The 15,681-nt window shown below is 45.9% G+C and overlaps 1 long non-coding RNA gene across 1 annotated transcript; it reads right to left on the bottom strand.

The window, feature by feature from the left end:
• Window positions 1–250: 250 nt before the first annotated feature.
• LOC120648546 lies at window positions 251–1,230 on the bottom strand. The gene is made up of 2 exons (XR_005664987.1): window positions 1,071–1,230; window positions 251–759 (listed from the first exon to the last, which is right to left on the bottom strand). It is a non-coding gene; the product is annotated as an uncharacterized LOC120648546 (long non-coding RNA).
• Between the last annotated feature and the right edge of the window lie 14,451 nt (window positions 1,231–15,681).

Below are 15,681 nucleotides of genomic sequence, written 5' to 3'. Positions count from 1 at the left end.
TTTTACGATTTTTGACCGCTAATAACTCAATTGACTAATTAATTAAAGTGAGATATCCGAAACTGAACTATTCACTCTATTCGCTGCAACCAGTCAATAGTATTTTTTCTTACACCAAATCAGCTAGCCAACAGTATTTTTCTCTCACAATAAATTAGCACAAGTTATCAACCACAGCACAGCGAACAGAGTTAATGGCGTGAAACAGGATTGGTGATGCACTGATGCTTTGCCAGCATTTGACACACTATAAATGAAGCAAAGCTTATTAATTAGTACTACGCAAATATCTCCATATCTAAGAAAGTACCCCAAAAATTAAAAGAAGCAAACAAAGAATGTGGCTAAATAAACATCGTGTACATAATTAAAAAAGCCAACGAAGAAATGCATACCGAGCTAACGTTTAAGTTCTGAAAAAAAATGAAACTGATGAGAAACAGAGCTAACGTAACACTATCAGGCAAACGAGGAAATAAAATGAGTAAGCCGGATGGATCATATATATCAGGCGACGGCTGGCATGTCCTTGAGCCAGACAGCCAGTCGTCGAGCGGCTTCCCGATGGAGTAGACGACGAAGCCGATCTCCCGGAGCATTGCGACGTCGACGACGTTGCGGCCGTCGAAGACGAAGGCCGGCTTGTGCATGGCGTCGAACATGCGCCGGTAGTCGAGTTGGCGTACGACGTACCCCGCGCCGATGCAGCAGATCTTCACCATTGGCGTCTTGTTGTGCAGGTAGCTTGTTGGGCCTTTGCTGTGCAAATCATGTACAAGTAAAATGATTCTGAAATTTAGTTTTTTCCATCCTGATTGGATTGCAACAACATGAGATGCGTATGCTTATTAATCCTAACTTAAACAATGTGCTCGTATTCTCTAACTACTTGATGGAGGCGTCCTTTTTCTGTGAGGTGATGAATGACGATCGGATCATAAAAGGAAAATAAATCGAGGACGGAAGAGAAATAAAGCTGTAGGCCGGGTATAGCAACAAGCAGCCAACAACACGGCAACAATGAATGAAGAGCAAAAGAGAGAAACCGAAAGATCGATCGAGGTCCAAACCTTTGATCCCCTCGCTCCCTGGTGCTAGGAGGAACAGAAAAGGGAATGGAGCATGTGAAATGGTGTGAAGAAAGAAGAGCAGAAAGGAGAAGAGGTTTGCTGTTGGTTGGGGTGACAGGTGAACGGCTAAGAGCGATTCTAGTGATGAGCGAGCGCCCACTTTTACCGCTCCAACTGTGACCAGAACAGACTGAGTGACCAACAACCCCCTCCGGTTCACTCATTTCATTTTGTGGGATTAAAGGGGGTCATACCGGGGAGGATGACAGTGGATTTTAAAAAATCCCAATTAATATCCCCTTAATCACCTTGGAGAAGGGATTAACTGAACAAAATTGATCTAAATGGTGACTAGTGGCACATCTCATACATCCTCCGCATTCGTGTTCAAGCCCACAATGTTAGTTATACATTGACTTAGAACTTAACAGGATCATCTAGTCTACACAGTAAATCACACTGAGTTCACTAATGCGGATTAACATGAGCATTCGGTCCTTTACCAGCGGCCGTGGCGTTCATGGTTGTCCGTGCAGTGGTGATGTGGTCGACGACGAGGGCGGAGTCGGAGACGTAGCGTAGTCGTTCCTTGAGCGACTTCATGGGGTTGCGGCGTCCTTCGGGGCACCACCGAGACTGCCCCGGACGTGGCACTCGAGCTTCCGAGTCTTCCAGCGCGCTTAGCGATCGGTTAGGGTGGACTACGTGAGAATCACGAGATTTGGGATGGGGAAACCCTATGGGATTGACCCTCTACTTATAGGTCGCGCTGTAGGCCCGGGGCCGAGCCCAATAGACTTAGGTTTTGCCTCCCGATCATTATCAAGAGAGAGCATACAAAGTTTGCCTTGCCTGACAGCAAGACCCACATTTATTGAATTAAACTTTATCACACACTGATTATTTCCAAACTCACAAAAATGACCCGAATCATCTAATGCTGAAACAGAAATTAAGTTTCTCTTTAAACTAGGAGTATAAAGGACATCATCTAAATTAAGCTGGAAGCCGCTCGGCAATTCTAAGTGGAAGCTTCCAACGCCTTCAATTTCAACTGGAGTCCCATTAGCCACTCTTATGCTTCGCTCCCCCCTTCTTATAGTTCGGATCGAACGGAATTCCTGTAATGAATTAGAGATGTGCACAGTGGCACCTGAGTCAATCCACCAAGTATTAGGAGAAAAATCTGCTAAGAATAACTCATCAATGAACGAAACAGCATCACACTTACCTTGTTCTTTCAGCCATTCCTTGAATCCAGGACATGCTTTCTGAAGATGCTTGGGCGAATCACAGAAAGAGCACAACATCTTGCCGCCCTTGGTCTGATGGCGCTTGAACTTGTTGTTGTTGTTCTTGGGCCCATAGTTCTTGTTCCCAGGCTTCTTATACTTTCTTTGGCCTTGCTTGCTACTACCTGACTCTTGTTGATTCTTAGGAGTGCCTAAAATGCTGAGGTTGCCGACCATGTTGACAACATCCTTCATCTTCTCAGTCTTAAGCCTTTCTTCTTCTTCAACACAGTAGCTGATCAACTCACTGATAGACCAGACAGTCTTGTTGGTGTTGTAATTAATCTTAAACGCAGCATACTGTGAAGGCAGTGACGTCATGATGAAGTGCACAAGAAAACCTTCAGAGATCTCCATCTGCATTTCCTTAAGCCTGTTAGCCATGCCACACATATTGAGGATGTGCTCCCTTATACCAGTCTGACCATTGTACTGAGAACCCACCAACTTCATGATGAGTGTACTAGCATAAGTTTTAGATGAGCTCTTAAAGTTCTCCTCAATCTTGGCCAGGTACTCCTTAGCATTCAGATCAACCCCCTGAGCATTCTTAGTGGTGCTGGCACCCTTGATGCCAGCACTAATGGTCTGCATCATCACCACGAGAGCCATGCGATCAGATCTGTCCCACTTCTCATTTGGAGCTGTACTAACTCCAGCAGCAGGCGCAGCAGGCTTATCCTCCCTCAGTGCAACATCAAGATCATTCCAAACCAAGCACGTGATGACCTTGCCCTTCCACTCATGAAAGTTTGCACCATTGAGCGGCTCAATGTTGTTCAGGTAGGAGGCCACAGCATTGACATTAGTAGCTGAAAATAAGATCAATGAAACTTAACTTAGTAAGCATATATAATGAAATGCAAATAAAAGCATGATAATAACTCTACGTTGGCCTGATTAAAAGCATGCAATTAAATTTCAAAATGCATCACTGTTGGGGAAAACAATCGAAATTCATCTTAATACTCATGATTAAAACAATGTTGGTCAGAAATAATCACAAGTTTACTCTAAACAAACTTTTCGTTGGTTCCATTTATTCAGAGGCATCTCAAAACAGAAACTTAAAACTTAATAAAAACTTAATTAAATTTGTGCTTAAATGGAGCAAAGTACACTGAAAACTTAAATGAAAAATGTAATTCGCATGCTGGTCTGAAAACTTAAACGTGCAGCCCAAAGCCACGCGGCGGCCCGACTCAGCACAGCCCGTGCGCGCAACAGAAGCGGCAGCCAGCCTAGCTAGCGGACGTGGCCCAACTTAGCGCGGCCCGTAAACGCGACGACGCAGCGGCGGCGCGGCCCAGCTTGCGAAAGCGGCCCAGCGCTGCCCGTAAACGTGTGCGCGCGCAGCAGTAATGCGGCGGCGGCGGCGGCCCAGTGAATGATGGCCCGAGCGCCAACGAGCGGGTTGCCAATCCGGCCCATGCGGACGCACGCGCGGGGCGAAGCGCTGCCGGCCGTTGATCTTGATTGACAGCTGAGGTTCGTCGCCGCGGCCCTTAAAAGGCCGAAATCTGCGGGAGGGGGGGGGGGTCGAAACCCTATTCATTTTCTCCCTCCCCGCGGCCGCTGCGCTCTCCTCCGGCCGCGAGCAGCAGCCGGCCACGGCGGCCGGCGACGTGCGCGCCGCCGTGCTCCTTCCTCCACTCCGGGCAGCCACACTGATGTGACAGAACCGCCAAATTAAAACTCTAATTAAGCGTAATGGCCGTCATTTGAACACATCGGGCGCATTAGCTTAACGGCTTAATTTGGCGATCCTTTCTCAACCCACGGCCCGATCGAAACATCACCGGTAGTCCCACGCGAAGATGGGCGCAGATGGTACAAGCACGGCATATTACTTGAAAGTATAACTCAATGAAAATAAAACAATAAGTTTTACAAACCGAGTTCAAATATACATATAATTTACAAGAGTTGCATAATTTACAAACTTTACACTGAATTTCGAATAGACTAGGTCCTACAACTACACTAGCCTGCAAAAGCCCTGACTAACCATGACCGGTCAGACCGGTCTGCGCAAAACAGAAAGGCTGCACACTCAGCCCACAAGTGTACAACTCGACAGCGCCCTAACCTAAGGGTCCCGCTCCTCGACCTGCCACCCCTCTGCATCCCGGCGGATGAACTTGACACAACAGGGGCAGAAGTCGACGTCCGGGTGTCCTGTAATAATAAATGTGGCAACAAACCCTGAGTATTCTAATACTCAGCAAGTCTTACCCGACCAGTGGGTATAACTTAGCCCACATAACTAGACATGCAAGGCTTTTGTCTGGTGGTTATTTTACAGAAATAGCAACTACAGGTGTATCCTTACTTTCAATATTTTAACCATATATTTTATATAGATAGACTCTCACTAATGTTTGCCTATCTACACACGCATGTTAGAGCATCCAATTTAAGATTCAGGATAGTATCCATTTTTATGTCTCTAATACCCTAACACATTTGCTACGAGGTGACAAAGAGATCAATGCCCTCATATCCGCGAGACACGGCGAATCGATCCGATTTAATCTTGCAAGGTGGACCTAATCAACACGGCACGCAAAAGCCCCGTCGGACCCCACGCACCAACATTTCCCCTCCCCGCCTCGAACTACAAGAACCAGCCCAACGACATATGGTCAGCCGAGCTCAACGTGAGACCACCAAAAGTAAACATATGCATCCCAATCCCCCGCGACTACTCGACTCGCCCCAGGAGTTGGGTGCGGGTTCCTGTACTTTCGAAGCAAAGCAGTACTCGGCTTACCGGTTTCGACTACCTCCTACTTCCGGCATGCGGTTAGTACAATTCAATCCCCGATCAGCACTGCCACAACGACCGGTCCTTAACCGACACGGATGGGGCTAAGACACCCAGGAACCCTGTCCTGCTACCAAACCTAATATCATCATCCCCGCCCGGTCTCACATCTCCCTATCCATCTCAATCCATTTCTCAAATACTGAAGTATAAAGATAATAATGTATCTCGCGAGTAACTAGCAACTACTCGGCTTCTAAAGTTTCTTGTGTCTCGCGAGTGACATGAAGTCACCCTACTTCTACCGGACTTATTTAGCCTGGCACCGCTGTCGACCTAGACATACTAGTAAAAACTCAAGGAAACCTAGGGATCATGCAGCTAGGGTTCCAATCAATTCCTAATACGTAATGCACAAGTAATAGATAAAACATATACATAGTGAATCATAATTTAAAATAATAGAACATGCACCGGGGCTTGCCTTGCGTTTGCTGCTCAACACTAGGGTGAGATGAGCCTTGGGCCTGCTCCCCATGATCCTCCTGCTGCGGGGCTTGCCCCTGCGGCTCCTGTGGCTCCGCAACCACCTCGTACACGATTCCTTCAGTGGCGGCGTCTATACGTATGCATATGATATGAGAATGTATGCAATATAATTTGAAACTTTGAAATAAACCTTAACCGATCACAAATACTGCTAACCGAACAACCCGACGTTCATAACCCTGCAAAAACCGGAATATCCGGATTTCAATCCGGAATATCCGGAGTATCCGAATTAATACCCAGAGTTTCCGGGTTTCACACAGTTTTCGCCCCCAAAACTGAAACTCTGATTTCTAGCAAAACCAACCTACAAAAATCGAAACCCTTCTAGACCCTAGTAGAGGGATTCATAAGAAGACGATTGACCGGAGGAAATCGATTTAAACCCCCTAGAACAAGGGACTTGCCAAACCCTAGCTTATTTACCTTGGGGTGAGCTCTTCCTTGCACCAAGAGCTTGAACCCAAGCCGCCTAGGGAAGGAGTACGCGGGAGAGAGGATCCACCACCCAATTGAAGCTCCCTTGGGCCTTGGATCAAGAGTAGAGGGAGGGTTTTTGGTCTCTAGGGTTTGGGGTGAGAGAGAGCACGGGAGAGAGTGAGAGAGGAGACTGAGGAGAGTGAATAACGGTATATAATGTTTCGAAACAGTCATCAGACCCAAAACTCGTGATATAGCATTTCAGGTCCGGACTATCCGGAAGAATATCCGGAGTATCCGGGTAAATCCAGAGTTTCCGGAGGAAATACCGGAGTATCCGGATATTTCCGGAAGTTCCGGGTCCCAATCCGGAAGTTCCGGTTTTCTCTGGCTCCAGAATTTGAAAACTAAGCCTGGATCCATTTCCGACTCGATTTGTAACGGAACGTCTTAAGTCACTAATTAGCTAATTAAATCCCAAGTTTAACACTCGGGTGTTACAACTGACCCCCTCCCTTTTTGCTTATCTGAGTGAGACGGAGGGAGAGCCGAGTGCGTAGCACGGCCGGGGCTCGAGCTCGCTCACCGGTGTCCATAGTGACACGGCGACTCCGAGGCGGTGGGGCTTGTGTAGAGGCCCTTGCCGGCGCGCGTGCTCCCCTCGTGGTGAGCGCGCGGCCGTCGAGGGTCTCCACTATAGCCCCCTGATGCTCATGATGGACGGCGACCGGATCTGACGGGTCGCGCGCGAGGCCAGCTGAACTGATGGCCGGATCTGCGTGCGCGCGGCCCGTGCCAGCCTACTGATGGCTGGCTCTCAGGTAGGTAGGGTTCTGAACTTAGGGTTAGGGTTAGGGTTTGCTGCTTTTGCGTGTGTGTGTGAGTGATTCGGTGTTTCGTGCAATCCTTTCCCCTTTCTGAGCTTACTCTTAACCCTAGCTTAACGAATCTAATCTAAAACATGATGAACACCTAGAAAGCTTAATGAACTTATAGATCTAGGCATTCAAAACTTACTGGCTAACTAAAAACTGATAGATCTAGTGTGCTAATCATACTGACTGAATGAAATTAACTAAAATATGAAGAACTAGATCTAGGCATCACCCTTTGCTTAATTGACCGAACCATGAAATGGATCTAAGTAGACTAGATCTAGGCTAACTGATACCAAATTAGAGAACAAACAAGTTGTTGTCTATACATCGCGGTATGCGCTTAGCCTTTGTTCTTTCTTTAGAACAACATCATCACTAGCAAGTTCACAACACATGCCGCCTGACAAGTCAATTTAAATGAAACAGAAAGATATCAAACCAAATAATGGGTGGGGAGCAATCAAGAATCAACCACTGCTTATATCAATTCTTTTTGAAGAACGGTAAAGTATTACATGGAAACCTACTGATCTTTCCTTGTGAATACTAATATAGAATGCGTTACAACTCCAAAACCCCACACAACTGACGCCGTTAAGGCTTAAGGTGACTACAAAAGAATAAGAAAAACAGGTGAGGAGAAAAAACTACAAAAACAGAACTCCAGCAGCGACTAAGCTAACAACAACAACAACATAGCTTAGGTTGAAGGTCCCAGGCACCTTCTCAACCCTGGTAGCCGCTTGATAAAGATGAATTTCTTCTTTGATTAGGTAAGCCACATTTGCACTTCATCTCTGTCGCCTTTTCTTCCTCCATATTGTATTCCACACAGTTGACGTGCACGACGATGCCTGTGCCGCTGCTGAGAGGACCCATAAGGTAAGGGCAACGTCAATGTGGGAGCACTTGGGAATCCTGATGCCTCACAGTCACAGGTCCAGATTAAATTTCTGCATAGAATCTGTTGTGCCCTGAGAAGAAGCAGCAGGAAAAAATAATCATCAAGAAACGAGAGAAGAGATGACAACAGGTGCGATGTTGTGATGATCTGGATATACAAACACCTACCAGAGAATGTGTTGTTGGCTTCTTAGTTTGAAACATACAGGACGACAGAAGTTTAAAAACTACCAGATCTTGAGCACAAACCCACAAAATCATCTGTATATGTTACCGACAACTTCGATGGTGTTGATATTTCTATGTTGTAGCATTATATTTCTGGACCTGGTAGCTCTGATGGGTTGTTTAATTAATTAATATAGAGGACTAATGGTGAAGGGGTAGTAGCTTGACCTTCTGTCAAGAATCAAAAAAGAGTTATGGCAATCAAAACCATTAGTGCTGCTAATTTGTTTGTCTCACACTGAGCTTCGAGATGGTAGCTAGTACTACACTGCTGCAGTGTAGTACTAGCGAATGCGGCGGTTACGTCTATTAATAAAGAGTTCAGCTATAGGGACCTCGCAAAATTCTTGAACTGTCCTCTTTTTGTGTGTCGTTGGCAGCTTGGGGGCTTGGGGCTAGGTCTCCATTACTTATAGGATAAAATATGTATAGGAAGAAACTACAGAAAGAGCAAATAAAAGATCAGCAACTGAAGCCTTATATACAAACACGTTTGTGATTATAACTATTGCTTGAGCTTTTGTAGTTGAGTTGAGCAGTAACGGCACGGTCATGCTAATAAGGAGGTGTCAAATCATTTGATTTAGGCATGGGAAGCAGCAGGATGGGTTTCGTTTGGCACGGTCATGGCCGTGCGCGCTTACTGTTAGCCAGCACGCACGGGTCTGCACGAATCCGAGGATGCTTGGGAGACAGAAGAGAAGAAGCTTTGCTCGTTTCGGCCGACGTGCTTTTGGCCTGAAAAAAGTCTGTCAGCACTGGAATTTCTTGCTTGGCGCCGCCGCCCGTGCTTCCGGAAGGAGAGCGAGACGGCCGGGCACGCTGCCCTGACATACATTTCAGCGCAAAAGGGCACTCCTGTAGCTGCAGGGCAGAGCAGTAGGAAAGCTTCTCTTTCTTTCTGATATCAGCTGCGTTTGCGTGGCCTTGCTCGACGATGATCAAACAGCGTTGTTCTGAATACTGGTACGAGTACACCATTTTCTGAACATTGTGCATGGTTGAAAACGAAAACGCAAGCTTTGCCTGTCTCCAGCCGCCAGGCATTGCATATCTCAGAACATTGGTGTTTCGATGAGCATGCAGCTTATCTCTGAGACTCTTGACTCTGATAGGGGAGAGAAAAAGGAGGTAAATTCAGCTTATCGTTTTAGATGATTCATACGCCAAGCAATGCAAAGATCATCATCACAATTCACAAAGAGTACTGCACATCACGGGTTGGGATCACCAGGGGCGCGTCCGGTGCGGCCGGATTGCCGAGGTGGAGAGCGCGTGGCACAATTGCGAAGTTTGCATCGAGATGAAGCAAAGTCGTGAAGGCGATGTGTCCGTCCGTTGCTCTTATAAAAAAGTTGGACCGTTTTGCCCTGTGTGGGTGGTTGTCGTAGTTATTAGTGTAGGTGTATTTTAGTTTTTCGCCAAAAATCTTATATAAATAGGCATGGCTAGTGGAGTGGGTGTATCTATCTCTCCCCCTTTTCATTTTCTCCTTGATTTTTTATTTTTGAATTAGAGTTTGTGAAGAATTTCTTAAGAACGGAGGCCCTAACCTCCTTAGTGAGCGCCCACTTTTACCGCTCCTGCTGTGACTAGACTGAGTGACCTACCCCTCCGGTTCACCATTAACCACTTACTAGGTCTCACTCATTTGGTGGGATTAAAGAGGAACGGAGAGGACGAGAATGGATTTTTTAAAAAGTCCAATTTAATATAATACCCCACCTTGATAAAGACAATAAAACAAGGTGAGGAGAAAAAACAACAAAAAAAACCAAGCTAAAAAATCAGCCACTAGGTTGATTAGGTGAGCCACATCTGCCACTTCATCCCGTCGCCTTTTCTTCCTCCATCTTGTATTTCACAAAGATGGCATGCACGACGATCCCTATGCCACTGCTTGAGTGCAACGACAATGTGGGAGCAAGAGTACATGGGAATCCTGATGCCTCACAGTCGCATGGCCCAAATTAAATTTCTGCATAGACTTTGTTGTGCCCTGAGAAGAAGCAGCAGGAAAAAAATGGTCATCAAGAAACGAGAAGAGAGATGGCCGGGGCGATGTTCTGATGATCTGGATACAGTGGCGGAGCCAGCCCCAGAAATGACCTAGGGCTGGGTACTGTAGCACCAAGGTGGCCGGAACTCGCGGAGGAAGCCACGTTCATGCGTGACGTTGGGCCGGTGGCGCTGACCTCCGCGTTTCCGTTGATCCTGCTACGAAAACCATGAACCACCGAGAGCATCATCATCAGCACCTCAAGGCGAACTCATTTTGCAAGTTGGTTGGGCTCGAAGGACAGATATCACCTGAGCTCACCTACGAGGTCGTCAACGGCAACCATGGCGACGGCGGCGAGCCGTCGCGCAGCTGGTACAGCCCGAGGCTTGGGCAACCGGTGGCCTGAGATCGTAGAGGACCTCGGGGTGAAGCTGTAGATGCAAGGAATCGAAGTTTGACAGAGTAGGTTAGGTGGAATCGAAAAGGGGGCGGCGCAGGCTTGGAGGTCGGCAATGGCGACCTCAGCTCGCTTCTGTCCTTCTGGCGCACGGCGCTCGGCGCGCACGCGAAGAGGAAGGTGTGACGAGGCGAGTGTGAGGTAGAGGAAAGGCAGGCGCACGGCGCATCGGCGCGGACGACGGGAGGAGGCGCCGACGCGAGCTGCAGGTGCGGCCGCGCCCGCGCGGGATCCGCCGGGCGTCGGCGGGAGGCAGCCAGGCGGGGGCGGACTGCAGCTGCAGGTGCACCGGCGCGGCCAGCAGAAGGCGCCTAGGAGGGCTCAGCCGCGGCGCTGGATCCTCTCCGGCGGGGACGGCAGACCGGCGGGCGGCGGCGGCGAATGGAGGGGCGCCGACTCGGAGCGGGGGCGGGCTGCGGTGCGGGGTGTGGATGACGAGCTCGGCCACGCCACGAGTCCACAACGCGGAGACTTGGGTGGGAGTGTGGGACGCGCTGGGCTGAACCGCAGGCCGGCCCAAAACTCGGCCTAGAAGGCCTCTCGCGTCTCGCCTCTCTCCTACGGTGCGTCCTAGTCCTGCCGTCCTCCACCTTCTTCCTCGCGTCCGGCAGACCGGCACCTTCCAAGCGCCGCCGGAACGGGGATCTGCTCTGGAGCTCGGCCCTAAGGACCTAGGGCGGCCGCCGTAGCTCGCCCCAGTGGTGGCTCCGCCACTGTCTGGATATACAACCACCTAACAGAGAATGTGTTGTTTGGCTTCTTAGTTTGAAATATACAGAAGGCAGAAGTTTGAAAACTAGCAGCTGTTTGTTGATCTTGAGCACAAACTCACAAAACCATCTATATATGTTACCAACAACTTCGATGGTGCTGATATTTCTGTGTTGTAGCATTATATTTCTGGGCCTAGTAGCTCTGATGGGTTGTTTAATATCTTACTATTACTAATTAGAGGCTTCTTTTGAAGTCTCCAGGTGATGCCACCTAAGATCCTAGGTGGACAGTCTAAAAAAATAGAGAAATCCTACAAATTCTCACAAAAATCAGAAAAATCTAGCCATCAATTCGCCAACTCTAATCATAATAGCCGTTGGATCTGTTATCTTTTTTTTAATAAATTACTCACCTTTGTCATTATAAAAATAAACTAAAGTAACCCCCTACATATGTATCTAAATTACCCACCTCTGCCATTATAAAAATAATCTAAAAATAACCCCTAATCTTTATATAAATTACCCACTTATGCCATTATAATATAATATCTAATAACCTCCTAAATTTTTGTATATATTATCCAATGATATCATTATAAAAAAATTAAAACCCCAAATCTGAATAAAAAATATATTATTATAAAAAATATTAAAGTGCATCTATACAAAATTCTAAATTACTATTTTTATCATTATTAGTATATTATTTATGTTATTATTTATATAAAAATACTAACCATAATGTGTGTGTCACCATATATTCATGTATAAGAGAAGAGATATGAATACCAATTTTTATGTTGTTCACATAGCTCAAACAAAGTATTCAATTAAATACATATCAAACATATATGGAGGTATGATGCAAAGTGAGCAAAAAATTATTAGTAACTAAACCTATCACATTTATTACAATTACATAATGATAAATATGTATCTTTATAATACTATATTAGAATATTTAATTGGTTAAAGAGAGTGTGAGATAGATAATTAATAAATATCTCTAACTAACCCGTGCAGGAGCACAGGTTGATAGACTAGTATAGCACTAATGGTCGAAAGGTAGCTTCACCTTCTGTCAAGAATCAAAGAAGAGTTATCGCAATCAGCAGTGCAGTGTACTACCATCTCGAAGCTCAATACGCGAGACAAACAAATTAGCAGCATTATGTGAGCTGCAGTGCAGGGACACTGGTGGAGAGGAAAAGTTATGAAAGAGGACAAATTTTGATGGCACACGATCTTTACCTTTTAATGAAATATCACATTTTATGCAATATATATTGTCTAGTGGAAGATTAAGGTATCCAGACTAAAATAAATGTATGTATCATAGCATAATGGGAGCTTATTTCAATAAAAAACTATACACTCATGAATTTTGCAAAAAAAAAAGAAGAAGAAAAAGGGAGCGATTGTACTCGCGCATATAATTTGTGTTGGGTCTATTATGGTTTTAGACATTTTAATATGTATATTAATAGAGAAATTTTACAATAGTTGAAACAAATGAGGATCACGGGCTCTTTTACGGTGCACAATACTACCACTTATGGTAATATGTAGTATAGAAAAAATCCAACGGTCCATTAGAAGATGTAATATGCCAGAGACTTTTGTTTGTGAAAGTCTTATGCTACCAAAATACTTGCACATTGCCATGGAAAGTTTTAGCAAAATATTCTCATGGTCAAACCAGGCGGCCTTAACATTCTCCATTCGACCACAAACCATCACACTCGTAGACATGTGTGATCATTTAAATATTTTAGTTTCTCTTCGTTATATGAAACACAATGTTGATAACTCAAGTCAGTTTGCATTGGGACATTTTACTATACCTCTCCTTTTGTAGGGGATATGTCGAACATCTAAGATATTGCAAGCTTTGTAAACTAAGAGTTCGTTTGGTGCGGCACCATACGAGGGTGGAGTCGGAGCAAAAAGATGGCTCAAGTATGCGGGGCTCAAGCCTAAAAAGGCGGCCAAGAGCATGATGGATCTCGGTTTATCTCCAATTTCACTAATTTGGATGGGAACCATGAATTGCTAGTATATCTATTATTCTCACCAAGAACAGAGAGTAAAAACTATAGTTCAGAATGGAAGAAAAATCTTGCATGTTCCTCCTTAGCTAATATGGCGTAGGAATATCAAATGCAAACTACTGATTTTGTCTTGAGTAGTTAAAAGTACAACAAATAATGAATGAAAATGTTCTTTTCTCTTTACTTTTAGGGTAAACTTGCTTAAAGGGCAAAAATTGTGTTAGCGGTTCAGAATAAGGCATTTTTTTTTGTAAATGGTGTAATATGGCGGTTACGTCTATTAATAAGTTCAGCTCTGGTAGGTAACCACAAAATGCTTGAATTGTCCTCTTTTTGTGTGTCGTTGGCAGCTTGCTGGGGGCTGGGAGCCTGGGGCTAGGTCTCAATCACTTATAGGATACTGTATATGTATCGGAAGAAACCATAGAAAGAGCAAAAGACCAGCAAGCCAAGCCTAATATATACGCGATCGTGGTTGTAACTATTGCTTGAGCTTTTGTGGTTGGGTTGTGCAATAAAGGCTAAGGAGGCGTCAAATCATTCGATTTAGGTATGGGAAGCAGCAGGATGGGTTTTGTTTTGGCTACACATTCATTTGTGGATGCTCGAGGCCAGGTCGGGATTCTCCTTTCTCCAAGAAAGGATGGGTTTTGTTTTTGGCTCGTTCGACGACATTGGCTTCGGCGAGGGGGAAAAACACATAGAAGTGCACAGCCAGTTTCAGTGCGCGAAAATCTCCGGCCAGGCACATCTCTGAAGTTACTGGTGTTTGGAGGATGTAAATTCTATGTAAATTCAGTTTTTTTAACACTGACATTGTCTATGTAAAACACATTGTTTTTCGATCAAAAAGGGAGCGCCGGGGTGGGGCGGGTGCTAGCCCCGCGCGCCTGCGGCGGCCAGGGTTAAAAAAACCGCTGGGAACCGGACCGGTTACCGCGGTTACCGGTCTAACCGGCCCGGACCGGTTCCGGTTCCGGCCGGTTCAAACCGGGCCCAAATTCAAATTTTAAATTTGAATTCTAAAAAATGGAAAAATTCCCAAAAAATCTTAAAAATACTTCAAGTTGTGATGAATTTAATGATGTCAAATTTTTTCAAATATTCGTTCATTTAGTATACTTTGCGAGCATTTGAAGTTAAACAAAAAAAACGTGCATACAAAAGTATACAAATACAATGTAAAAGTAGTACAAAAAAGGGTTGGAGGGTTCATTTAGCCTAAAACATGTTATATAAACATTCATTTAGTATATTTTGTGGATATTTGAATTTAAACAAAAAAAGAAAAAAAAAATTGAATTTAGCCGGTTACCAGTCAAACCGACCGGTTACCAGTCAAACTGACCGGTAACCGGTCAAACCGGACCGGTAAACCGGTCTAACCGGCCGGTTAGCCGTTCGAAACCGGTATAACTGCGGGTTTTGAATTCAAATTTGAGTTTGACCGGTTTTTACCGGTAACCGGTCAAACCGGACCGGTTAGCCGGAACCGGGCGCCGGCGGTTCGGTCCGGTCGGTCGGATAAAAAAACCCTGGCGGCGGCCCGATCCGTCCGGTGGGTCCCGGCCTGCCGCCGCCGGCAGCGCGTGCGCCGCCGCTGTCTCCCGTCTTGTCCGCTCCATCTCGTTCAGACCCAGAGCAGAGTCCGACGGCCCCTTTCAAAAACTTCCTCCACGCGTTACTGTCAGAATTCATACACCAAGCAATGCAATGCAAGGATCATCATCACAAGAGCTTCACAGGAGTGCTGCGCAGCTTGGGTTGGGATCACGGGGCAGCAACAGCAATGATGCCTAAAATATGCAGGGAACAGAGTTACAGAGGGAGATGCTTTGCTTGCTCTCAAAGGGATCGAATCGATGTCGATGATGGCTGCACGCCACATCCATGGATGTAGCTCCAGGCCCTAGAAAGAGGAGAGCCGCGCGCTTGCTCTGCATGCATCATCCCTGAGTGCCAACATACAACATGCACGCACCTTGGCGTGGCTCTCCGTGTCGTCACCGATGCCATGTGGTGGGAGGATCGATCGATCTCATCGATGGTCGATGGATCCACACGCCGCCCGATGCGCGTGCATGCACTGCCTTTGCTTGTTTTCAGTGACCAACTGCTGATTACTGAAAAGTGCATTTCTATCTCAGTTTCTGCAGAATGCAGCTGCCCGGCCCCTCGGTCTCCTCAGTCACCCACACCAATCTACTTGACTTATGAGTAGTATTTTTTTAATAAACATCCACAACAATCTCATAAGTCAAGTATAGTATTTGTTTCAAGCTTTTCTATGGTCAACGATGCATGCTTTCGCTTCTGCCAAGTGCCAAGTACTTACCAGAGCAGTATAT

Source organism: Panicum virgatum, chromosome 9K (assembly GCF_016808335.1).
Source record: "Panicum virgatum strain AP13 chromosome 9K, P.virgatum_v5, whole genome shotgun sequence".
Classification (NCBI taxonomy): Eukaryota; Viridiplantae; Streptophyta; class Magnoliopsida; order Poales; family Poaceae; genus Panicum; species Panicum virgatum.
This window is presented reverse-complemented; position numbering and strand designations above follow the sequence as displayed.